This window comes from Zonotrichia leucophrys, chromosome 11 (assembly GCF_028769735.1).
Source record: "Zonotrichia leucophrys gambelii isolate GWCS_2022_RI chromosome 11, RI_Zleu_2.0, whole genome shotgun sequence".
Lineage (NCBI taxonomy): Eukaryota > Metazoa > Chordata > Aves > Passeriformes > Passerellidae > Zonotrichia > Zonotrichia leucophrys.
Window position 1 is genome coordinate 13194684 of NC_088181.1, and position 25662 is coordinate 13220345.

The window sequence follows — 25662 nt, forward strand, 5'->3', positions numbered from 1 at the left end:
ATTTTAATGATATTTCCCACTGAAGACTCATCTACAAGGTAAATAAAAAGGTCTTTAAGGCTGTTGTCAGATCTCCCCCTTTTCCTATGGTGAGCTGCAGACAGTTTTGCCTCTGTCACATTACAGAGGTGCAGTAGGGGGCTGGTCTGTGACTGCAGACACCTGTGAGCTCAGGCTGGGCTTTCTACCCACTATTGTTGCAGATCTCTTACTACCAATTTATAACCTTACCATCATTCTGTAGTCAGTGCCTTCCAAGGAATTTTTAAAACTGAAAAATGTTGAAAACTATTGATCTAGAGAATTTCAGAGAGAAAGGAGCTTTCCTAGTGAGCAAAGCTTGTTAAGCAATCTCTTTCTAAAGTTAAATTCCAGCTGTCTCTGAGGACAGGAAGCGAGGACCCTGATCTTTTCACATACAAGTCATATGGTGTTCTGCACAAGGCCATTTTCCAGACCAAGTCAAGTTTATCAGTGCACTTTCTTGACAACCTTGCCTTGGAGAGAACAGGAGAATTTCCACGGCAGTGGGACAGCAAATATGTTAATTAACTTTTCAAATTAAGACCTTCACTCTGCAAACAGAATCCCAATTTTATTTACTACAAGAAGTCTTAAGTGACAGGGGATACAGAAATTTCCATATAGGGTTCTGATTGAAGAATCTAGAGATTAATGTTACTTTGAATAATTTTATTTCATTGCTGGCTATATACTGAAATCGCTTCTGAATTTTTGTCAATAAAAATATCAAAGGTCATTTGTAGCAGATTCTCTGTGCTTGGATAGTTCTTTTCTCCCCTGGGAGCTAAAACATTATTTTATAGATTCATTACAGGACTGGAAGGGATCTCAAGAGGTCATTTCAGCCATCCTCTGTTCCAAGGCAAGATCAAACATATTAATCTTGACAGATATTTGTCTAGACTGTCTTTTTAAAAACTTCCAATTACAAGGATTCCAAAACCTCTCCAGGCAATCTATTCCAATGCATTGCTATCATTACCTTTAAAAGATTTTTTTCCTACTAACTGATCTTAAATTTCCTTATTGCAGGTTAAATCCAAAACTGCTTCTTCAATTGTCATTGACAATGAGCTTAGATTGTTTCCTTTCTCTTACAGATCTTTTAAAAATGCAAACTTCTACCCAACCATTCACTCCCATCTTGTCATCCTGCCTAAACACAGTACCTTGAACATATACAAGTTGGACTACATCCTAATTTTTTTCCAAATATTGTTAGCCAATTTTGATAATTTCTGTAGAGGTTCTCCAGAGAGCATCTGCTCACTGGCTTAATCCCCTGCATGTACCAAGGAAGGCTGAACAAAGATGTCCCCAGGCTCCTCAGAAGGTTCTCCTTAAATTCTCCTAGAAATTTTCTTTCTTTCCTTTATTCAATAAGCTGGTAATATTTGATGACTGTGATATGTTTCTTACTTGATTAGCTGCACAGCAGCTACCCAGAAAGTTATTAGTTCCTTGCTGATATGGGCTTATTCCCTTCTCAGCTAATGGCAGTGAATCCAGGATTTACTCCTAAACATCCTAAATAACATCCCTGAGGCAGAGCTCTGATGCAAAGTTATGTTTTCTGTTCCTGCCATGAATATACATAACCCAGGACAAAAGAGGATACAGGTAATCAATCACATTTAAAGCCCTCAATTGTGTAAATCAATACAGTGGTTCAGAGATGCATGAGAAGAGTTAAACAGTGAAAGAAAGCTGGAAAGAGTTGGCTTGGGTTTATTCCTTGTTTTTTAGAAAGTTTTATAATTAGTGTTGGGGCATACTGGGCACTGAATTCATTTCCTAGTATCACATAGCTGAATTCAAGCAAGCTGAATTCCTCTCAGTGCAAAACCAACCTCAAGCTACCTTGACAACAAGATAACAATAACCCTGTAATTTCAATTGTTCACTCTTTTTTTATGGGTTCTGTATCTCAGTGAAGTCTCATCTTCCCAGCCCAGTGCCATAGGCTAATAATCTGTAACAAAACTCACCCTCAAAAAATGTCAGATATAATGAAAAACACAACTTCACAGATGAGAAAGTTGGCCCTAGCTAAATCCTAAGGGTCCTAGCTCTCAGATTCTCCGTGTTCTGCTGTTTCATCCTCTAACCCTGAATTAGAAGGCTGTGTGAAATTGAACTATTCCTGCTTCTTTCTACTGAATCACTCATTCTTCATCAAAGAGCAACTGGCTTCCAAAGATTGAAAATTCCATTGCCAGTTGATAAAAAAAATTACCCCAGCAGTTGAACCCAAAACCTGACCACTCACCCTCATGATGTGCCAAGTGATATTTTTATTAATGAAGACATAGTTCTCCAATTGCCACTTATAGAATTTGAGTGGTTATCACTCAAAAATAATAAAGTATTTCCTCCCACTTAGGTAAGAATTGGAATATTTGGATTTGTGAATAAGCATTGAACCTTAACTCTAATGGCCTTTGATACACTACAAAAGTTGAAAAGTTTCATTTTAATTCGTGTTAAAACAATTATTTTCTGTCAGCAATCTAAAAAAAAATCACCCCAAACCACTTCTTTGCTCTTGGCTTTTTCCCTGTCTAGTCTAAACACTGAAAATGTCAAGTTTTCTCACTAATTAAACATGTCTGTCTTAGACTCCACTTCTATCTTTCATCATAATGGTGCAGAGTTCCAGGGAGACATTATATATTCATGTTTTCAAATATAAGATGTAAAAAAATACAAATATAAATTTAATGCAGAAATCTCTTAATGAGCAAAGCAATTATGACATGGGAGAAATGAAGGAATTAGCCTTCCAAAAAGTTCTCAGTATTTATGGGCCCCGGGCTTCAGAGTCTGCTTAAGACAAGTTTTTATGCAGATCCTCTATAAAGGAGTAGAAGGAAATGTGAGTTATTAGTGGAAGTCAGGTAAAATGTGCCTAAAAAGAGAGGATGGAATCACAATTAAATTTATAAGATAAATGATAAAATACTCAATTTTTAAGGCTGGGACTGAAATCTTGTAGGAAAAGATTCTTGATATTTCACTTCTACTGCCAAAAAAGAACAACAAATAAAAAGTATTATAGCAAGAATGAATCCTAAAAATTCAAAACTTTAGCAAAAGAGGTTTTTGTAAAGTCCAGGTTTAAAAATGGCTGAAGATTCTTGGGGCTTGTGTAATATCTCCTAGATTATAGCAGCTGACACATTCATAGCATAAATTCTTATTTTGCTGCTTTTTGAGGTCTCTCTGTTGCCAGTGATTATTATGATTAGCAAACTGAATTTAACAAAAATAATAGCTCATGGAAAGTATATATTGTTAGTATTTTTCATAAAATAAGGAATAATCTATGAAAGGAGTAGAGGGTATTTCAATGGAAAGGATCTGTAACCATGGAATAAATTCAAAAGGTAATCAAATGTGCAATATGAACAACTGGGAAAATTAGATGGAGAAGAAACACATGTAATTTTAAAATTCTATCAAGGAAAAAGGATGAGAGTAAAGCATGGAGAGCCATCCTTGCTCCTCCATTACGGGGCACTGGCTGTGCAGTGCCAGCTGGAGGCTCACACAGGCTGTCCTGGCAGCTCCACTGCTCTGGCTGCAGAGCTGCAAGGCCTCCATTCCAACGTGCAGCACAAGGAAAAGGCCACCTGTGTGCCAGGACTGTCAGGGCAGGGAGGGTTCCTGAGCACAGCCAGGGTGGATGTGAACCTACAGAACAAAGTGAAAGCTGAGAGTGCACAGGGAGCTGCTCTGCACCTCCCAGGATGTGGTTTTTGGACAGGACCTGAAATCAGACACTTTCCTCCCCTCACCTGGGGGGAGCTCTGCCACCAGCTCTGCCCCTTCCCTCTTGCACAGCCCCACACAAAGAGCTTCAGCTGGGGAACATTTGTTCAGCTGATTCCAGAGCACAGCTCAAAATGCAGGTTAGAAAATCTCAAAAAAACAAGCATTTGCTGGCCAAACCTGGAAAACTCTGCATTTTGAGCAGAAATATGGCACATAACTTTAAGAAACAGATTTGGGGAAGGTACCAGACAGACAAGTATTGCCATCTGGGCTGACTGTGGTATTCACTAGGGCACCATCTCAGCACTGAAATGGTGCCCCAAAACTTAGTGCCACACTGAAGAGCTCGCACACACCAAACTACTGGGGGTCACTGCCTCTTAACCCATCAGACTTTCCTGTAAGAGAAGCTCATCCATGCAGGAGCAGACCCAGACCACTGAAAGCAGAGCTGCACCCCTGGCACCTTTACCTTCCATTCCCATTTCTCAGTGGTGTTGCCCAGTGAGTCCCAAGGAAACAGGGAGTGGCAGTGTGTTGGGAAGATCAAGTGCCTGATGAAATTAAAATGTTGCAGATTTTGCAGGCAGTATGTGGGTACAAAGAAGGGTCCAGAGTTGTGCAGTCGTGGGAAGGAAAAGAGGGAGAAGATGAAGTGAGATTTAAGGCAAGAAATGAGATTAAAGTGGTGTTTGGACAGGGCTAACAAAGGATTTAAAGAAGAAATTACTCAAGCACCATTGAAAGAGCAAAACTATGTTATAGCTGAATTATTAATGTTAAGGAAAACCAAATCATTCTGAGAGTTTTAATCTTAAAATATTTTTAAAGCACCACTCATCTATTAGACAAATCACTCAAGCATTACTCCTGAAAATCCATTAATGGCTTCTGATTGTGATATAATTAAACTACTAAAATAATTAACCTCTTTTTCTGGTATTGGTTTTATCTTCAACACCTTCTTTATATATTCATACTCCATCTTTCTCACCACAATAAGTATCTCTAAGAGCTAATAAGTATCACTCAAATTCTCAGTTATAAATCCCATTTATGAGGCCTCCATGCTTTACCCTCTCTATTGACTGTGCTCTTTTAAATCCTTGCCAGTGTCTAACAGGATGACATGCAACACTACAGAAATTGTTGGGTAGTTCCTACACTCCCCCAGCCACCTTTCCTTTTGCACTATGTCAGTCTCATCCAACTGGAAGGTCACTGTCCAGTTTCAGTCCCTGTACCCTTATCAATTTTAAGTACTTTTAGGATATAATTCAATTTTGAAATATGTATTTTTGACGCTTTCAGTGGGAGTTGTTACATCAGCTTTTCATGGATATGGTTTATTTCCCCTGCACAATCAATATTATTCAACAATGTTCTATTTTCTTCAAAATATTTTTACTCACATCAATCACATGCTTTTCTTCTCTCAGGATTTCTCTGGCTTCTGATTTAATAACCTTAGTTGGTGGTGTAAAATCTCCCATCAATAAGATTCTTTCCCAGACATCTCTCCTGAGTGACTACTCTCTTTTGCGCCATCTTCTATTCTGACTTCCTCTCTTGATTTTGTATGACCACTTTCAAATTTTTTTATTTAACATTTTCTTTGGGCCCCATTTCTGTCCTCACTAATCATAAACACTTTGTCTGAGAACAATTTTCTTTTGTGATCCTCTCCTTCAGCACAAACATTCTCAGCTGTGCCCATGAGGGTTACATCAGTAACTTCTCACTTAACACTGATCTCTCACCCTCCTTCAGATTCAGCAGAGTTTGAAAATGACTATTGACATCAGCTGTGTCTGTTCCAATAGTAACTCAGCGACATTTCAGTGCAGCCAGGACTCTAACTTCTTAACTTTTAATTAAAATGTAGATACATACATTCAGCTCTCTGCACCACAGATTTCTTCAGGATAAATTCTGCAGCCTAGATGAAAACTCTTAGTCTTTTCACTAACACAGAGTATCTGCTTTCTTGAGTGGTACTTTGATAATCTCTGAACAGCCTCTTTACAAAGGAACAGTGTTTTTGAATTGACACGCTACAGCTACAGCATATTTTATTGCTACAATAAACCTGTAGCTATTAAAGAAATTAAACAATGAGTATGATGTGCTTGAGCTTTTAGCAAGTGCATGTGGGTTAGTTATTTTATGATATCTGACTCAGCTACTTCTGATGAACTGACCAGAGAGAATACCCATATTGCTAGGAGAGCACTTTCAGTAGACTCAGAAGAGAAAACAGACATAAACCGAACTTTCCTTTCCTATTCCCAGGGTCACTAACCTAGTTTAAAGTGATGTGACATCACTAGAGAAAAGATAAATCCTACCTTAACAGAATTTTTCCCCTGTTTATTACATCTCAGCCAGAACCAATCCTGCAGGCATAAATGCCAGGTGCATCCGTATTTATGTGAGGAATGCAAAAAGCAGCAGGAATGTGGAAAAACTGTCTCAATGAGTATTTCCATAACTTTGATTACAGCCTGTAAGATCCTGTGTTCTTTTTTAAAGGATAATGAGTAAAGCCATCCAAAAAACAAAGGGAGGGTAGATGACTGGTAAAATGTCCAACTTCTCGTCAATTTTCAATTACTACCTGTGACTTATATCCATTTACACGGAATCAGGACAGCTTCTTAAGAAAGTCAGAACAAATTAAACAGCACATAAGGAAAGTTATCTAAGACCTGGGGCACCAAAAGAATGGAGGCAAAAAATCAGAAAACTATATTGCCAGAAATTTAGGGAACACTTCTATCCTAAAATTTATTTTTAATAGAATTCTTTATGATCATATTTTATTCTAACTGACACAGTGATATTTTAATTGACCTTCTACATATTTGTCTTTCCTCTCCCTAATTATTTATGATGACTGGGCATGTAGGGACTATAAATGATGAATCAAATTTTCCCATAATTACTTTTGAATTTTTTACTATCTGCAATATACAAAAGCCAAGGTCACAGAAGTTGCCACTTATTGGTGATTACAACAGGCCTGCCTTTTTCACATCCTAATATCTGAATCTAAACATGGAAAAATGCCAAGAATTTAGAGAAATGAAAGGCCTTAAACAAGTTTCTGGATGCCAGGCTTTGCTTTGGGAAGGAAAAAAAATGGAACAAAACCTGCCACTAAGGGACTATGAACATCCTACAAAAACTGTCTGCCTCATTTAAACCTTCCATGTTTATTAGGATGTCTGCTCACATGCTCTGAACTTTAGTGTGCTGATGACCTTACTTACAGAAGCAGCCATAAACTTCTGCTCCATTTCTGCTTGCACTGATAAAGGAAGGACGTTCTTCACTCAGAATTACAAGCTTTGAAGATAGTAAGGTAATTCAGAAAGAAATTTCATATTCCAATGTTATTTGGACATGGGAAAACATCACTACAGCAATAAAAGAAAGAAAGGTAAAACAGTTGAATACATAAAATGTCAACTATTACAAAGATGTTACATTCACCCATAAGGGTCTAGATACTACTGCCATAAAAATTGGCAAACTTCTATTTACACAGGGTGAAAGGGCAAATTTAATGGACTGAATTATGCCCATTAATTTGTTTCATTAATTTCATTTTATAGCTTTGTGAAGATTTTAATAGAAGATTTAAGATGTGGCATGAGCTTAATATATCTGGTATTTAGCAACTGTGCAAAACAGTAAATTCAATCCACAAGTCTTAAAAGACTATAACAAATTTGGCCTGCATTTCGACACACTTTTATAACTCTTCTCAAACAAAACAGATTTTTCAAAAATTCTCTATCACAGTAAGAGCTAGAAAGCATTTAGTAGGTGTTAGTGAACATTCTAATTTTTAAAAAAGCCTTTTCATCAAGTAGAGAGGCTAAAGCAACTATTACATGTACTTTTTCACTTTTGACGTGATAGGAAATGACATTAGAGTCAGGTGTGGAAAATTAGATGTAAAAAAATGCCATTAACAAATTGGCAGGATTGACTTATCCTTCAAATATATTTCATTACATTATAGATATATTTGAAGTTCCATGCCCAAAATGTGAAGTGCTTTACTGTAATGACATTGTGAAGAAAAAGTTTCTTCATAAAACATGGCCATCATAGGGTTTGTAATCCTTTTCTAACCTTTCCCTTAGATATGTTCCTTTTGGGTTTTGCCACAGAGTTTCCTTTACACAAATATTCTCTCGTCAATCTCAAGTCCCAGGGATTGTATTGCAGAGTTTTGAATACTAAAAACCCACATAAAGACTTGAGTAAGATGAAGCTCTATTATTTGGAAATAAACCGTTTTTTACACTGATGTTCATACAGTTGTAAGGCACCATAAAGTTCCAACTAAAGTGCAAGCAGCTGTGATATATGTGCCCCATTTAGAGTATATGCAGATCATTTGTCAGCTACACTAGCAAATCTAATTAGATGTTGTATTTTGTATTAATGTAAAGAAATACATTTTTGTGCTGCATTTTTCTTCCCCAAGGAAGTGTAAGAATAATACTGTTTGTGTTAACCACATTAAAAAGAGTTACAAAATAAGTACCTATGATAATAGGTAATTTTTAGGCATTTTTGAATAAAAAATGCCTAAAGATTTACTATTCAAAAGCAATGGAAAGAAGTCGTTGGATTGGATTACCAAGAAGTTACCATTAGAAAAATTACAAACAATTAAACTATCAAGGGAAAGGATACAAATTATTGCATGGGGATTTAGAGGCATAGACATGTAATGAACTGTAAATTAAAGTCATTTATAAAGTACTACTGGAAACCATATATAAAAACAACTGCTTAGTCAGCAAAGGTGAGATAAAATATTTGCCACTGCAAGAAGAAATCCATGGGATAGCCCACTACATGCTTATCAAATGCTTGCTGTCTTCAAATTTTTCAAAACTATTGCTATGTCCAAAGGACAGCCACCAAGCAACAGCCACCAAGTCACTGCAACACTCTCAGCCACTTTCCCTGCAAAGGTGAAAGAGGACACAGCCAAAAGTCTCACTGAGTGGATATAGAAAGTTCCTTTACCACATCCTCTCTGCTTCCCTCACTGTTAAAAGGTCAATTCCATAAAGTAGTGATGGTAAGGAAGGAGCTTTAGGGAGGGCAACAATCTCACAGACCTGAGAGATAAAAATGAACTTGGGGAAGTGCAGCTGTCCTCCTTCCACAGGGAGGATTTCACATTGGAATATCTGGTATGGACCTTGGAGATCTCTAGCCAGTCTTTAAAAGAGTCTTGGGTTTGTTTTACTTTTGTATTATCTCATTATTTAATACAAGTGTGTATATATTACCTATCTTGTACCATTGTCTTAAAATATTATGAATTTATACTCATTAACAATTCCATTTCAAAACAGCATATCACTTAAGTAAAGATGCTATCTGGTGCCATATAAAATAGAGTCATAATGGAAAGCACAGTAAAATCCTCAAATACCAATATTATTTTATTTTTATTGATTAAAATAGAATAAAAATGATGCTATGTTCTTAAAATACAATGGAGAGAAAGAGTAAAAGAAGTCATTCTCATGGGCTCCAGATTTGCCACAATGAGAGTCATTCTCAGATTTTCTCTTGTTATGGCTGCTTCAAGTTCTAAAAAGATTCTGAAAAGCTGCAGAACTATTGAGAATGTAAAATGTATTATATCTTATTTTTTTTCCTAAAAACCTAATACAGTAGAAGACATGAACATATGCTTTTAATTGCCTCGCTGGAAATTGCAAGAATAAGGCACATGAATAAATAATATATTAAAGAGCAAGTGATAGAATGGTTACCATGGTTAAGGTCTGCAGGCTTTTCATATTGAATGGTAAATAGTTAAATATCTATATATACTCCAACAAGTGGACAGAGCAGGAAGAAATCAGCCACATAAATGTAGGTTTCTTTCTCCTCCTTTTAACTTGTTTCTATAACCCTCTTTTCCTTAGTGCTGTTATCCTCCTCCCCTCTTTTGAAGAGGAAAGTGAGGGTTATTTTTGCCTCTGAAAAGAAAAATGATAAAGTGAGGATTGCAGGCTATCTGTAAACCCAGATTTCAGTTGGATGTGAAAAGCTCTCAGTATTTTGTACACATTTTGGTTCATTAGTAGAGGAATGTTATTTCAGACAGTTATTATGTGTTACAGGTTTTATTATTTGCCCCCCATAAATATTATACCAAAGCAACAAAGTCTTTAGAATTAAATCAGAACAATTCTGCTTATAGGTGCAATGGCATTAAAATACAGATCTTCAGAAGAAGATATAATCTATGAATTTTATGGTCAACCAAAGCAACTTGTCAAGCAAAGGGAAATAATTCAGTTATTTCAATAAATAACTCCTATAAAGAAGACCTTCCACATTTGACTGTAAAATACTATTAGAGAATATCTGCTCTTGCCTTTCAGCTGTGCTGACACACAGGTAATAAACTGGAAATAACATTTACCTCCACGCAGGTTATAAATTCTTAGGAGCTCAAGTCATTTATTTATTTAGATGGTGATATTGGAATTTAGTTGCCTCATTTCAGACACATGAAAGCTTGGAATCATTCAAAGCTGGATATTGCTCTTCAATGATTTAAAATCATTTCACAAACAAATTAAGTGTAAAGGCAAGTATCCCATTTTCAGAACCTTCTATCCACAAATATTTTTTTTAAAAATATTTGCAGTCCTATGGGATATAGAGACTCTCATATTTGATAACATTTTCTGAAGTTGGATTAATGATAGGATACATCACTCATCCTAAGTATTGGCTCTTCAAATTGCTACAGTTACACAAAATGATTCATGCAATTGCAATTTGCTCTGGTCTTTTTTTAAATGTACATATCATAGGAAACAGATCATTTTTACTAAATGGTAATTTCCTCTACCTTAGACAATATTTACATGACACTTTTTTTTTTCTAGAATATCTGCCTTCCCTATAGATGTGGAAGTGTTTTTGCAATGCCCTGCCTCTGCAGCCAAGATTGATTTGTGGAGAATGGCCTGGCAAGTAAAAGAAGGGGAAGACACTTTTTAAACCTGTCATGGGCATTTCTACGTCTTCTGTGGTATTTGAATTGTGTGTCCTTTCTGACAAAAAGGCCATTGCCTGCTGTGAAATAGATCAATGGGTGATATTGTGCAGTGATTGCTATTTGTTTAAGAGAAATCTCACTGACTGACCCACTTCCTGTAATGCATAAAAAATAAATGACAGAAGTAATATTTTTGCTCTTGTTTCACTTTCATTCATCTTATTTGATCAGCACTGAACAAAACTGACATCTCATCAAACTCAGAAGTGTATTTCTGCACCAGGTTCATCAGAGGGTGGCATTTAAACACAGACATTGCAGGAACAAATGTATTTACTGGCTCTGTCCATCGATGTAAACCTGACCTTTATCCTGTAGATTTATTGACACCTTGCTGCCTTGTATCATATTTTATTACTATGGGAAAAGCCTGGAAGGTCCTCCCTGTAAAACCACTCCTGATTTTGATCTGAAAATTTTTATATCTTTAATAGATTCATCTAAAGATTGAGAAAACTTTGATATGTCTTAATCTTACATAACTAAGATGACTTAACTACACTTTTTAAAAATGCCTCCCCACTGGTCTGTGTTTGGTGACACCAGTTCTTAGGGACACCAGGCAAGGAGGGCAGCATCACTGAAGAGTATTTTCCTACAGTTCTTTTCACCATCCCACAAAGCCTATGTGATAATAACCACGTTCAAGAAAATTACCTATTACATATAGTCTTGTGATTAGTATTTGCAGGTGTAAAATAGTCAAATAAATTCCCTGTGCAAAACACAAACTATGCTCCAACAACTACATTCCTAAAGTAACAATGGATTTACCTTGTTGTGATGCAGTATACTGCCACTTTGTTCCTACACAATCACCTAGGAGACACATAAGCCCCTTAATAAGCAGGGTATTCTAAAATTCTTTGGATTCATATGTAACCATTTTTAACTATAACAGGTATATAGATAACAGGTCTGTGACTAAATATTTTGTTGTGTGGGAAATTTTGATGAAAGCAAATAACAATTAACAAAGCAAATTTGAATCATGCTGAAAAAACACTTCTTTCCAACTAATTGGCAAAATAACAGTTTGTATTTCTTCAGTATGTTCTTTTCCTAAATCCCCTGGAAGCTTTCCAACAAGACAGAACACTGAAGCACCATGCTGCTGAGCCCTATGTGAATCACATCTGCGTCGTTGTTTTCAGCCTTCTAGGCTTGAACATACTGAAAGAGTCAATGCTTGGCAGTAAAGCAAATAGACGATTTTCCTTCAAGAAAGAAAAATCTGTTATTCCTGTGCTGAAGTCTGAAATCCTAATATTTACCCTCATCTAAATTATATGTAATTGAGTACTAACATAAACCAATTCCAGATTTCCCTCAAAACTATTGTTTCCTTTCTTAAAATAGAAGTGGAAAGCAAATGAAAAGCATGTTTTCATTCCTGCATTAATTGAGGATAAATATTAGAGCTCAGTCCTTGAAGTCAAGAGATAGCCATGGGAAGGGCAGCATAAAAGGGTCATTTCCACTTGTCTGCTAAGTGTCTGAATCTGCACAGACATCTGTATCTAGGTAGTTGAATTTTATTTTGCTGTAAATACTGCTTTTAGAAATTCAAAAAGAATTTTCTTTCTCAAAAATAAACTTCCTAAAATGCTGATCTGGATGAACCATTTATTGCCCTAGATTTTTGTTTGTCATAACAATGGCAAATGAAGTGTTTAAGACTAAGACTCCCATAATACTTCATTAAAATTGAAGGTCAGTACCTTACTCCTGGATGATGTTCTCTGTACCTAATTATGAAGCAACAACTCAAGTGATGAACAAAAGTCAATTTGAAGAAGATAAACTAGATGAACTGACTGCTTATCTCCAGACTCATTTGAATTTCTCTTTCAACCTCTTATAGTGAAGCAAGGAAGTTCTAGAAGTGTAGTCTATAAATTGTGATGAACAAGAAGAGATAGATGATGAGAAGATGAAAGAAAGGAAGCTGACCATCTCTGCTGGACAATGAAACAGGAAAAACATATTTTATAATTCAGAAACTTCAGTAGAATAGAAAATAGATACAGCAGTTGTATTCACATATAAGAATATGACTTGCAAAACCACATGCTTTCTCCATCATCTGCATTCTGTATCTAAAAATGAGTCCTTAAATCCATCCCTTTAGTTTACTGCCTGATTACCATTACAGATTTAATATTTGTCACAATTACATTCTACGAGTAAGTTCAAGCCCATTTTCATGTGAAATGCTTAGATGTCCAGCCAATTAGACATGGCCATGAGCGCATCACATAAAACTTATTTAGTAGCAAAGTTAGTTCAAGTGATAATGATATTGCCTGTTGAGACTTGCTGGGGGATCCCTGAAATGGATGTTTTAATTATGTTGTGAATATACTGTCTGGAGATCACTGTCCTTGAGTCTAAAGGATGAAGCCCAGCAAGCCTATACAAGCAGTTCACATTAGTTTGTCTAAGGATCCAGCAAAATATGAGCAACTTTCACCCAATAGAATGTTCAAATTATTTGCCTGCACCAATTTTTCCTACAGTTAAAATGCAGCTTCTAGAACATGTTTGTTAGTAGAAATGTAATTTGCATGGGCAAAACTTTCATCCTGACAAAATGTTCAGTTTTTAGTGTTGGAGGATGTCAGTTTTTGGTTAAAATGAAAAAGCCACTGTACAGTGTGTTTTCCCTGCTCAGATCTCTGTGGCCTCTTACAACTCCAGAGCAGGTTTTTAATATTTTGTGGCACTGCCCAGGGAGGTAACAGGCAAACAGCAAAGAGTATTGGAACACAAGGAGCTTGAGAGCAATTTAAAAATGGGGAATGTGCTTAGGTGCATGCATCATCTGAAATCATATTTACTTTTACAAACTTCCTTATCTTCATAGAACTTTCGCTCTGGCTTACAGTAGTGATTATGAAAATCATTAACAATCACCATTAATCTTATCAAGACAAAAACCAATCAATGTGAAAATAGAAGTCTTTTGCAGGCAACCTTGGACAGACACTGATTTTTACTGCCAGGATAACATTGTTTTCTGCAACAGCCATATATATATTTTACTGAGGATAAAGCTGGATTTAACAATGATAACATTTAATATGGACTTAATCAGTCAGCCTTACCTCTAGTACTTAAGAAAGTTGCATTCAGTTGTCTGCTCTAGTGCTTTTCTTAACATATCTCGTTTGAGGTATACTCTGCAAACGGCCTGACAATGATTCCTTGGTTTGGGATCAGGAGGCAAACATTTACAGATGCTATTTTATGTCCTGGCTCAATTAGCAGGGAAGGGTTGTGAGAAGCAGTTTTATCCTGTTGCTGATAAATTGCCTGACTAAGCACACTTTTTGTACTGGCTGCAGATGTTTACCTGACTCACAGATTCATGGAATCTGACAGAGATGACTTTGAGGTCTCCATGCACATACCTGATGTATGCAAATATAATTAATATATGAAATATGAACCATGCTGGGGCAGTAATTACTAAATTGCTTTATGTTTGCAGATATAATGCCAATAATATTTATACAACTCCCTCAGATTTTATTTTCTAAACACTATGTGAAATTATTCTCTAAAAGTAGGTAATAATAATATTCATAATAATAACAAAAATGAAATTGGTTCTTTGTTACTGAAGGACAGAATCACAAAATGGGTGGAGTTGGAAAATACCACTGGAGGTCCTCTGGTCCAACTCCCTGCCTGGGCAGGATGCTGTAGAGCACATTAGTCAGGACTGTGTCTGGTTTGCTCTTGGATATCTCCAGGGAAGGAGACTCCACAAGATCCCAGGGCACCTGCAAAGGTGATTTTGAAATTCCCTTGATTGACACATGGCAATTGTGACAGGGATGTAGAATCCCTGCACATGTGTGTGATACAGGAGCTGTTTGCCTTCAGTTGCAGAAGTTTTCCTCAGACGGGAGAGGGCTTCAAGGACAATTCACCATGGAGTATAAACACACAAGCAGACAAGAGCATCAGCAAGTGTCAAAAATAAAAGCAACCTTCTTACCTCAAGAATGCTGGCAATCTAGTATGGTTTGGGTCACTTATCTTGACTAAACCAGGCTTTCGTTCATGGAAAACTGCAGTTCCAAGACAAACAGCAACACTGATAACTAGAAGGTAGAATAAGAGAAAAAGAAAAATCACTGATGGTAAGGAATAATTATATCCTCAACAAAGCAGTGTGTGCAGCTGTAAATAACTGTAGCACATCTCACAGAATACCATCTTAGTATCTGATGCTTGGAAATGAGTGCTTGGACACTGGATCAAGAAGAAATAACAAAGCCGTTTAGAGGATATTTAACCCACAAAGCAAGCCAACTTTTACATTTTGAAAATCCCCAGCCTGATGCAACCATTGTAACACAAGTTAATTGAAAAGATCAAATAAAAAAAAAAAACAAACACTTTAACTCAAGAATTAAGGAGGAAAACAGTGCATACTTTAATACCTCATACGATTCAAAAGTATGGCAGTGCAGTGTAGGAAAACTATATCCAGCAGTTAATAACGCCTTATTTTTGTATCTTCTACCATTGGAGCAGTCTCTTCTCTTCTTAGCAAGGCTAAAGGATCAATGATAGGTATCCTTAAGTGTCTTAAACCCAAACATCCCAAGAAAGGGAGAAAAACCTATTTATTGTGGCTCAAAGGGTAGGAATAATAGGATGCAACAGAGCAAAGGCTGGATTTGGAAAGGAAATGCTGATAATTAGATGTATCTGACCATGTAATAGTCTTCTAAGCATCCTTGTGAAATGCTGTCATTTAAGGTATTTTAAAAAGGATTAAACCCTTGGAAATATGCTGTAAAGATCTTTTCTGTATTGACATAGGAACAGACAAGGTAATGATGTAAGTAAACTTTGTTTATTTAGAACTTTTTTAATTCTATGATTTCTAGATTTTATTTGCTGGAAAATTATGGTTTTCTTCATACTATTTTTTGTTATTATACTGTTTTTCTGTCACTTCCATCCTTCTTCCAATTTCATTCTGACATGTTTCACTTCATTGGAAGACACCAGACTTCTATAGTTTTCAGGAAGTTAAAAGTTATATGTATGCAAAATCAAGGTTAGCCTGTCGGGAAATTCATTCAGCAACTGAGCAGAATGTGTTGCTTATCTGTAATTTTTTTTCTCTAAATTGCCCAATAGCTAATTGGTATTGGCCTGCAAGACTGCATGGATTTAAACTGAAGGAGTCTGTCTCAGGGGAAGGAATATGCAAAGAAAATTTATTAAAAAATAAAGATATATTTCAAAGAGGAAAGGAGAAGGAAGCTGCTTCTCTCAAAATATTTGCTTTTGTCTCCAAATATTTCTTCTTCTCTCCATGTCCTGCCCCAGAGACTCATAAATACCCTTACTAACATTGTTCTAAAATGCTCTAAAGAACAAAAATCACTGCTAGCAGCACTCCTTGTAAACAGCTGCTAATATCTCAACAAATATCACTACTTTGTACAAGTGCATCTTGCCACAATTACAACCAATATTACTGGCAAACTGTTTCATAGCCAGAGAGGAAATTAACTTCAGCATTAAGCATTCTGATAGTAACAACAAGATTAGCTGTAATTTAAAGAAAAGGTATTCCAGAGGAAACCATGAGAAAACACAAAGAACACATTCTTGTGATCTGAAATTTCCTTTCATGCTTAGCCAAAGGGCGAAGAAATTTTCCAAGTTTTAGCCAGACCTGAGGTTCACTTTGGGACCCTTCTCTTTGTTTTTATTTACATAGGTTACATATTGGATATATCCAAACTGTACCCTACCATTCTGTAAGTTCAATTTACAGTCACACTTTCTAAAAACAGACACAAAACATGCAAATATATGCACATGCAATTTTTTCTCAAAAAATAATAAAAAAGAAAACCTAATTAAAAATGAAAGTTGCGCATGACCAAATTTTAAAATAAAGGCTTGTATGCAGGGGCACTCACACCACAAACTTAAATTGTTGGCTTTAATCTGCACAGTCACATGTGCAAAGTGCATATTTCTATCTGGAAATGGCTATGCACAAATTTAGAAGTAGTATTTAAGAATAGTTGCAAAAGCTCTGTGTGTTTTTTAATTGCCGAATTCAGGCTCTTATGCACAAATAGTTGTGGAAGACAGAATAGATTCTAGCTAAGGAGAGCAGCATAAATTCACTAGGGGGTGGCTTAGTCTAAAAAGATACTAAAGGTATGTGTAATATTTTGTTTGAAATATAAAAATCCTCTTGATAAACATGCTTATTGAAATTAAATTGTAAAATTTAGCATCCTAGAATTATTGTGAACGTTTTTGAGTCTAATTTGACTTATTCCTACATAAGCAAGTGCAAATAACACAGAATTAAACACAACCTGGAATACTGGTTTTTATCCTTTTAAGAAAAATTTGCTTCTTTGGTGTGAAATATTGAAATATTGCAGGTTGTATATAAAGTGTAGACTAAAGGTATGTAGGAAGAATAAAAGCACAGCAAGATTCAGTGACTTATTTACTCAGTGTCACAGAGTAGGTCAGCATCAAAGAAATCATGAAGGTCCCTCTATCCAGCCAATTGTACATCAATTTCTCTGTATTGCAAATCAGTTTTACATCCCAAAATTCCAATCCAAAAGCTGTGGAGCTCGGTCAAGCTAATATGTCACATCCCTCTGGGATGCTTTAGCTTTGTTCCCCCTAACCCTGCCAGGCTGTCCTGGGCTGGCACACTGAGAGCAGCAAACAGCACACAGGGATGGCTGGGAAATGTTCTTTATAGGCAGAGGGAGCTGCTGCAGCTGGGGGAACAGGATAATCTGAGTTTGGGATGAGCTGGGATCCCATTCAGAGAGAGAATGGGAGCAGGGGCTGCCCTGCCCTGCTGGGATCACTGACCCACCCAGCCTCAGCCCACAGGAAAGCCCTCCTAAGCCATGACTACACTCAGCAAAAGTTATTCATTCCCAGCATGGGGGAAATCCAGTAAATTAGCATAGGGAAGAGAAAGGAAACTCTCACGCATAGGTACATAATCTCTAATTGTTTAGTGACTTTTAAATTATCTAACTACTTTAGGGGGAAAAAATGGGATTTTCCTTTAGGAGGGTAAAATGGATCATAAACACAAAGTTACAGCAGAGACCCTGACCCTTCAAGAATAAACAAAGGTGTATAAGCATCATTAAATCAGCATTTTGGGATTGGTGTAGAACATGTGTTTTTCTTACAAAAACACAATTTAATAAAACAGCATAAGAAAATCTCCTGGAACACAGTGTGTGTTGCTAAATCAGAACAAGGGATTATCAGCTGCCATGCTATTTGATTAAGCATTAACAAGGAAAAACAGCTTCTCAGTGCCCAGTGATAAAGATTAATCCAAATAGAAGCTACTATAAAAGAACAAAAGTCCAACAAAACCCTTATTGACCAGTTTCAGTCAAGCAGTTTAATCCAAAAGATGCAGGGGAGCAAGCAGTAAGAAAACATACATTTCTAAGATGTGGAATACTTCATCAGCTCTTGGAAAAACCAAATTCCCATAATCTTACGCATTTTATTAATGTTTTACTGGAGAAAGGCAGATGCTGGACTTTAAAGAAGCCAACACAAAAATACTGACACCTAGAAAATATTTCCAGGAGGTCTCTACTGTTAGATACACACACCAAACAATTTTTTAAAAATAAAGTGAATTAAATGATCACAATCCAATTTTTGAAGTCCCTCAACAAATGTAAACTTCAGTGAATACAATTCATTAAAACCTAATTACAAAAAAATCAATAGTGCAATTTAGCCCAACCCAAAACTTATTGTAATGCACTGAACATTTGGAAACTCAGGTCTTTATGAACAGGGCTGAAGTGACATTTTATATTACATTGCAGAGTGTCTCTGTAAAGCAATTAGCACAGGCTGCCTGCCTTTACTCAGAGAGGATATTACAATGAGGAGCTCTCAGAACAGTGCATCTACAAACACCCACTCTCAAGGATGCAGTGAAAAAGGAAATGACATTACTAACAATAGCCTTATAAACCCAATTTAAAAGAAAAATCAACTATTCATATCCCAAATACATACTCTTCAGAGTTCACTATTTGTATTGCTATTTGGGGAATCAAATACCCACATTTTCCTTTTAATTATCTATCAGGAAATCCAGTGACAATGTTAGAAAAGGTATAGTCTGGCCTATAGACACTTTTTTTCAGGGAAATCAGACAGAATTGGTTCAGAGTGATAGTAATCAGCTTTTACTATAATTATTTTAATATTTAAATTGTACAATATTTTTAAACATTTTTAAATGTCCTGAAATGTAAATAAACCACTACTATAACATCTTTAAAAATGAAATATGATTGAATTGGAAGATATGATATGTGATTGTATGGAAAGATAATTTTGTATCACAGATTGCTCTAAAGGACTCTGAAAAAACAAATTCTGACCAGTCTCTCCTAATGTTTGAGTTTACAATTTTAGTCCATGTGTCCTTCTCAGACTAAAAGAAATGATGACACATCAGCTCCAAGAACACTGAAGCCACATGAGCACTTGTAGGGCACAGGCTCTTGTCAATGCTTTGCATAGGCTGATTAGTGCTCTGGTCAGTTGACCTTATTTCAATTATTTCAATTATGATGTGCTTGGGTAATACACACAGTGGCCACACAGCCCCCAAGCAGAAACAAAAGCAAAATAAAATTGAAATAAATGAGGAAATCACCCTGTTTTCTTTAGGATAATCATCTCAGGGCCCCATCAATAATTTTAATCTGCTTCACTTTTATCTTCCAGTGGTTTGGGGTTTTTTTTAAGAGCCCCAAGTTCTCCTCAGACAAGCAAGGCTGTTCAGCTCACACATTCCATCCCACCCTATTTGATCTATGCCAGGGGAAGAAAACTCCAGAAGAGGTGGCACCACACTGGAGGTGAGGGGTACCAGGCAGAGATCTCTCATATCCTGGCACAGCCATGAGGTCATTCCAGCAGAGGCTGAACCAGGTGTCTGATATTTGTATACATTTATATTACACTTACCTAACCTAACCTAATCACAAACACACAAGCCCCAATAAAACACCACAGACTGTCACCAATACAACATCCTTCCATAAACTTGAGCTACTTTATATCATGAACATGCTTTGATATCCAGTGAGAGCTGAGGGCTCAGAGAACCTCTAATAAGGAGAAAAGAGGATCTAAAAATGATGCATGGTGACAATGTGCTAAAAAGGTAAAAAACCTTCCCTGTTCTGGCTATAATTGCAATGGAAATAGCATATAAACTAATAAGCCATAACATTTGGAAGAAGCAACTTACAAGGGCAGAGATAACAAAAACACTATTAAAAAAGAACTCAATAATGTTGCTAATACTTCACAGAAGAAGGTCGAGTCCTTCAATAATTCTGGGTAAGTACTCACCAAGAGTTTTCACAGCAACATATTGGCTACAGCAGCAGAGGCACAGTGTTAAACCTGCAGTCAGAAGATGTATTTTAGTGGGACTCCATCACTGCTCAAGGAGGGTGTTATAACAAGCTAAATTTGTGTTTGGTAGCAAAGATAGAAATGCTGTATACCTAGGTAAAGGGAATTGAGAAAAATACCTCCTCCTCACAAAGTTGCACAGGCAGTATGATTTCTGTCTGGATTAAATAAATACTGAGCTGAAGGACTGAGTCTGTCCATGGGCTAACAAGCTCATATATGCCAGCACAAATTCATTTGAACTCTTTTCATAAGATTTTGGGTGCTTTCATTAACTTTTTACTGCCCTGAGTGCCATCTGAACTGCCTACAGAAAATAGCCTGACTAAGGAGTATCAGTGACCTCCCAGCTCCAAACAGATTGTTTATTCAGAGAGCTAAATTAGATTTCAATACTTACACTATAAAATTAATCAGAGAAAACAATTTGATTCAAAATCAAATAACTGAAACTAATCAGGCAGAATAAAAAGAGAAAGCTAATTAGATATTGCAAGCCATTTTTGTTTCTGAAGAATATAAATATAGTTATATACACTATGTATTTATACATTTATACAGACCTCACATCTGAGGTGCAAGTAGGGTTAAGACATTACCACTTGAATAAAATAATCAGCAATCCTCTGAGTGTATCCTTTGATAAAATAATAAACTCCTCAATCCATCAGGAAGGCTGTGCAAGGTCTTTAAAAAAGAGCTTTGAAATGTCAAGGTTACATTACAGAGGCTGCAGAATTCTGACTTAATAGGAACAGAATTTATTATTTTTTAACAAAACATTCATGAAACACCTATTTAGAGACCATCTGATGTTTTTAAATGAGTTATTACAGAATAAAAGTTAATAGTGCAAATAGGATTTTAGCCCAGGGCATATCCTTAAAGGATGATTCAAAGGATGAGCCACAAAATATAGCAGAAAAAATTGCTCATGTTGCCAAAGGGAACTTGGGAAGAATATGCTTCTCCTGAGAAGCTTTTAGAAGATGACACTGGCCACAAGGGACTTCAGCAGTGAACATTTTTTGACTGGACATGTGCTGGTGTGCCTGCACCAAAGGAACAGCAGAGCCAGCCCCTCTGCCCTGCTGCACTGCACTGGCTCAGTCATTCAGAATGCCCAGAGGCTGCTGGGGTATGGAAGTGCCAGCATGTAAACTTCCACTGCTCACAGTCACTGGAAATTAGGAAATGGAAGCTGATAAATCCAAAGGGCAATATTGGAACCAGACCTTTATCACTGACTGGTGGGTTTTGTCCAAATGTAAGTAAGTTACAAGTTAGGAACTGCAAGCATTTCCTTCACTGCCACCCGGCCAACAACTCGTTCTTCTCCCTTCTGCTTTCTCCTGCACAGCAACTCACCAGCTCTGTGCAATTTTTTGTGACCCAAGAACTTGTAAAGAAAGAGAAACATACTCCAGAACCTGGCAAGATCACAAAATTGCTCCCAGTTGGACAGCAACCTGCTCAGCCAGAGAGATATAATGGATCACCTTCTTTAGCTCTGTTTAAGCACTGTGTTTATGCACATTGCATATCCAAAGTACTTTCTGCATGGTGCTTTTGCACACAGCCAAAACAGAGGGCAAAACAGCTGGCACACCATGGCAAAGAGCCCCGACAGAGGCAGGCTGGGGGTTCCACTCCAAGCAGCTCACTAAGCCTTGCAGGCACACACGATCTGGGACAATGATTCAGAAAGAAATAAATTAAAGGAGAGAAAATCACTAAGGTTTCAGGAGGGAAAAAGGCTTCTAAAGAAGAATTTGGAAACAGAACAGCTCAGCAGTACAGAAAGAAGACTTCTTTTTCAGTTTTCAATCAAAATAAAAATAATTCATGTTCTAAGGAGACTTAAATTTAGAGGAACTTAGTTTTATTATGTTTGTATTAAATCTGTGTTAAATCTGTTTAACATCACATTGCAGAGTTATGTGAAAACATTTTGTATTTCCCACATGTGAGCAGTGATGAAATGTTTGGGCACATAGTGTATTAGTTATGGTTTAAAGAAAAAAATATATATACTTTGAAAGGAAAAGAAAACCTGTAGAATAATCAGAAGCCATGTGACACAAGGAGGACCCAAAGAATACAGCTCATGGCACCTCCAGTTAATGCAACATGATCTAAACCATAAACATTATCGTATACCATAAAGCACTACAAAGTCACCAAAATGCTAAATAGTCCTAATCACAGCTTCCTCTAGAGCACTGATGCAATATTTGTACATTTCTACAATTTGAAGATTTTTTGTTAAAATGTGGAAGTCCTTTCCAATTTGACTGCAATTCAACTCATTTGAAACAAAGTTTAATTAAACATGATTCATTGTGCTTTCCAAGCCAGGTATTTTATGTGTGCTGTGGTAACTACATGATTATCAAACCTCCTGCTTCAGAGGACAAAATGTATTTTCATGGAGGTCAGCTTCTGTCATGAATATATTTTAATTGGTTATCATTTAGAGAATAAAAAATCCCCATTTAAAAAACCTGTGAAAAACTACTGCTAACTGCATTTGTCCCTTTCCCATACAGAAAATATTTTCTATATCTATTTTAACTGACACAAATTTTTTTTTCCTTACTCACTGAATTTGGTTGAACTGTTTAGCTCAGATTTAAGGCAAGGTCCTACCTCTGACTCTGCTGGGGCTGCAGTCTCACCTTAAGTTGCATTCTGAACTGGCCATACTTTGATAAATTTATTTAAACTGTAAAGGCTGAGCTAAGATGGAAATAGAAATGGAATGGAAATGGTTCAGCTGAGCACCCAAGAATTGAAGTATTTAAGCACTTAATATAATTTGGACCCAAAATGTTATTGCATTCAATATCCTCACTAGATTGAGGGTCATTTTCCTGCTTGTAAACCAGTTACCAATTATTCTTCCATTGTCCTGGAAATATTCCAGAAATCATTATATAGTCCGCTGTGTTCTGATCGGCAGTGAGTTTGTCTTTTTCATACATCTATTTATTGTAAAAATGTTAACCTTAGACTCAAGGGCTGGCAGATTCTTAGATACCTATAATTAGCTACATTAATAGTTTCAAGTGTAATAATTACTTAACAATATTGTATTAATGCTTTAGCTATCCATCAAAAATCAAAATGTGAGGAAGATTACTCTGAAAGTACAACACAGGGAGCAGTCTAATTTTTTTTAATCAGCAACCAGCTCTTTATAAGATTATTCTGCAACTAATCATTCTGCTGCCAGCAGCAAAATAAAACAGACTCCCCTGAAGTAAGTTTGTCTTGGTAGGGTTTCAAGATAACAGATTGTGACACAAACCACCTCAGGTTCATACAGTTGCACTGTTTTGCCTTTTTGAATAAACACTTCTGTTGAAATGTTTATCCATTAAGCATGTAAACAGTTTCATCACAAGCACAAATATCTTTTTCATGTAGATGAAGTGAGTATATATACACTAGAATCTCACAGACAACAATTCCTTGGTATCAAAGGCTCCAAAAAACTCATGCAGAGTTTTTTGAAAGACATAATTTTGTGCTTCCATGAAAAAACTATCATCAGATACTGGATAGCCACTAATATTCCTGGTTAATAGGTTTCCTCTTTTAGACTCTACCTGCAACATATTGCCTGTAATTCTTTATCCTCTAAAACATTCTCTCTCTGAAATCTAGAAATAATATCATATAGATTTGCAAAATTCTTCCCATGCCTGTGATGACAAACTTGTTTGAATGTTTGGAGGAACCCATCTACAATCCAGACCATGGAGACAGCACTTCACTGGTCACAACTGATCGCTACTGAAAACAATGGACTCTGTAGCAGCTGTCTCTGAATGAGCTGAGGCACAGGTCCTGGTGCTCAAACCCTCACAGTGCTCTTTACAAACTGATTTCACCTATGGCTTGTTCAAGAGCTGTCCAGCTCAGCCAGCTTCTTTCTCTGTGTGGTGTTTGAACAGAAATTAACATGTAGGACATTTTTCCATGGGTTGACTTCTCTGTTCCTAAGCATTTCTCTAATCTCCTAAGACAGTAAGTCCATAGTATCACATTTATAGGATGTGATGCACTTTCCTACTTTACAAGAGACATTTGGTTCCCCCAGTGTTTTTTGTCCCCATCCCAAGGCAGCAGCACAGATTGTAGGTGTGGGGTCTGCCCACAGAGCACCTGAGTATGTGCAATAATGAAAGAATTCCTCAGCATTTTAACAATGTTTTCTTCTTACCCCCCTTTCTCACATGAAGCACATTTTCCTTTCTCTTAAAATGTCCTAAAACATCTCCACTGTCTCTGCAAGATTTGGCAAGTTCATTCCCCACTACATTCCAAGGATGATGTAGCTTTAAGTGTCTGTCCTTGTATTTATGCTGAAGCTGATGTTTGGAAGAACAGATGGGCTCTGTCTGAGTGTTCTTACTTGGAAATACTATTTCCTTCCCAGATTTTTGGCTTTTTAAAAAGAAAATAACTGAAATGAGAAGTCAAAACACAGGGCTTGAGCAAATGTGTGAAAAGCCCTGAAAAACATCAGGACTAACTCTAGCCTAGATTAAAATCCTATGGAAAAGTTATGCAAGTCGGCCAAGTCTTACAACTACATTTTCCTCTTAATCAGAAAAGAAAAAATCAATCATTTCCTTTGTTAATGTATAATCAAAATTATAATATACTGGAACAAATTTCAAAATACAGAGATATAAAATGGTTTCTGTAATCTGAAAGGTTTTCAAACTAATTCCTGTGCCTACCAGTTTTGGTGTTTCTGTGGAAAAGGGACTGACAATTTTGGGGAGAAAAATCATTTAATGGTCTCAAGTACAACAGACTAAAAAGGAGGTGGCAATAAGTCATTGTCACTATTTGCAGCACTGAAAAAAGCAAAATTACGAAATTCTTTTAATTTCTCTCCAAAATATCCATGTTTACTAAAAAATGGGCATATGATTTGATTTTATACACATACCAAGAAAACAGAGCCTATCAAAAATGCAGTACTTTAAACAGCCATTTCTTTTCAAAATAAATTGTCAGTTCTTGAAGATTTTGGAGGTCAACACTTCCTTGTGGCTCTGTTGGTTTGTTCAGTTTGTAGAAGAGCAAAGGATCTGTCTCTGGCATTTAATTAGGGGAAAGTAGACACGAATGAACAAGAATTCTTCATTCTCTTTCTTTTAAAATCTTGTTTCCCTATTGTTATTCTCAGATAAACAAAGTTAGTCCTACATTTTAAACAAAAGCTGTCCCTT

At 36.5% G+C, this 25662-nt stretch overlaps 1 long non-coding RNA gene across 4 annotated transcripts in view; it reads right to left on the reverse strand.

Annotated features, from left to right (window-relative positions):
* The window catches only part of LOC135452688 (uncharacterized), a 118978-nt gene that overhangs the window by 37734 nt on the left and 55582 nt on the right, over window positions 1-25662 (reverse strand). For 2 of the 4 annotated variants that reach the window (XR_010441675.1, XR_010441674.1), the window contains exons 3-4: window positions 20348-20401; window positions 14922-15027 (exon numbers count right to left, since the gene is read on the reverse strand). This is a non-coding gene — a long non-coding RNA (uncharacterized LOC135452688). The remainder of the gene's footprint in view (window positions 1-14921; window positions 15028-20347; window positions 20402-25662) is intronic. The other 2 variants (XR_010441672.1, XR_010441673.1) reach the window with 1 other exon arrangement.